General features: G+C 39.5%; 1 protein-coding gene across 1 annotated transcript in view; it reads right to left on the reverse strand.

Moving 5' to 3' along the window:
• Window positions 1-734, reverse strand: part of LOC128248758 (voltage-dependent calcium channel gamma-5 subunit-like) — a 77,183-nt gene extending 76,449 nt beyond the window's left edge. Inside the window, exon 1 of the mRNA XM_052970912.1 lies at window positions 302-734. The gene's annotated coding sequence lies outside the window, so the exon portion shown is untranslated. The remainder of the gene's footprint in view (window positions 1-301) is intronic.
• Window positions 735-2,086: the final 1,352 nt, after the last annotated feature.

The following is a 2,086-nucleotide window of genomic DNA, read 5'->3' on the forward strand; positions in this document are numbered from 1 at the left end:
ATATATATATATATATATATATATATATATATATATATATATACATGTGTGGGACTTTGTATATGTATTTGTTCCTCATCACCGTTTGACAACCGAGCAGTTCGACAAAATAGACCGACAGAATAAATAACAGGCTTTACAAAAACTAGTAAGTACTGGGGTCAATTCGTTCGACAAAAATTTCTCAAGGCGGTGCCGTAGCATTGCCACACTCTAGTGACGTAAGCAAGTAACAGATAAAAGCTAACATATATAAATGATATATATTTATATATATAAACAAAAAATGATCCCAGCTTACCTGGTTTGCTCCGAAACAATAAGTTTAACTCTTCAAACTCTTGCTATTGAATCGGCAACGAGTTCCACAACTTCTGTCCTGGGATGAAAGTTAAACTCACCGCCTTCGCCGAGGAATACAGCGCTTTTCATAAAACATTTTCACGCATGCGTAATGAATCAGCATGAATATTTCTCAGCAACTTTTTTCCCTTTATTTACTTTTGATAATTTCCTCACGTTCGTTATTCTCGTTATCGTTGTTGTTGTTGTTGTTGTTGTCGTTGTTATAACTGCTATTTTTGCTGCCTGTGGTATTTCTGCTGTCGTTGAGGCAATGGACGTTGTTTTCGCTTATGTTGCTGCTGCTGCTGCTATTGCAACAATGACTTTTGCTGTTTTTATCGTTGTTGTTGCTAATGCATGTGTTATTCATACGTTTCCTGCTGCTGTTGCTGTTGTAAATATCGTTGTTCATTATGTTTTCGTTGTTCTTAATGTTGTTGCTGATGTCGTTTGTCACTGCTACTGTTGCTGCTGCTACTACTACTACTACTACTGTTTTTCTTGTTTTTGTTATAACTAATGTAGTTCCCGTTACTTCTACTGCTGCTGCTGCTGATGCTGCTGAGGATATCAGTATTATAAAAGCCTTCGTGGTTGCTCTGTAGTTATTGTTATTTTTGCTGTTTATTGTGCTGCTATTGCTACAACTGTGGAGGCGCAATGGCCCAGTGGTTAGGGCAGCGGACTCGCGGTCATAGGATCGCGGTTTCGATTCCCAGACCAGGCGTTGTGAGTGTTTATTGAGCGAAAACACCTAAAGCTCCACGAGGCTCCGGCAGGGGATGGTGGCGAACCCTGCTGTACTCTTTCACCACAACTTTCTCTCGCTCGTACTTCCTGTTTCTGTTGTGCCTGTAATTCAAAGGGCCAGCCTTTTCACACTCTGTGTCATGCTGAATAACCCCGAGAACTACGTTAAGGGTACACGTGTCTGTGGAGTGCTCAGCCACTTGCACGTTAATTTCACGAGCAGGCTGTTCCGTCGATCGGATCAACTGGAACCCTCGACGTCGTAAGCGACGGAGTGCCAACAACAATTGCTACAACTATCATTGTGGTAGTTCTAACTACTGTTGTTGTTGCTGTTATTGCTGATGCTGCAGTTGTTGTTACTGTATTTGCTCTTGCTCCGAAACTTTTTCTTTCTCAAGTTTTTTTTTTTTGTGTGTTGTTTGACTTGTTGTTATCTGATTGTTCTCGTTTGGAGGTGATGCTGCTGCTGTGGTATCATGGTTTTGTTGTTGTTTCGCTTCTTATTCTAATCCTTGTTCTATTTCTACAGGCGTGACCGATGATACTGTTGTTGTTACTATTGAGCTTGTTGTAATACTTGTAGCTGCTATAGTTTTTGCTGTGGTGGAAGTTGTCATAACTGTTGTGACTTATTGTTGTAGCTGCAGTTGTAATTGTTATGCTTATAATTGCTATTACAATTGTTGTAGTTGTTATATTGTTCTTTTATTCTTTTACTTTTTTCAGTCATATAACTGGGGTCATGGTGGAGCACCACCTTAAGGGGTGTTAATCGAACAAATCGACCCTACGACTTAGTCTTTGTAAGTCTAGTATTTATTCTATCGGACTCTTTTACCGAACTGCTAAGTTACGGGAACGTAAGCTCACTAACATCGGTTGTCAAGCGATAGTAGGGGGACAAACACAGGCATAAAGATACACACACACATATATAAATATATACATACATACATATCTATCTATCTATCTATCTATCTATCTATCT

The sequence above is a fragment of the Octopus bimaculoides genome, chromosome 9 (genome assembly GCF_001194135.2).
Source record: "Octopus bimaculoides isolate UCB-OBI-ISO-001 chromosome 9, ASM119413v2, whole genome shotgun sequence".
NCBI lineage: Eukaryota > Metazoa > Mollusca > Cephalopoda > Octopoda > Octopodidae > Octopus > Octopus bimaculoides.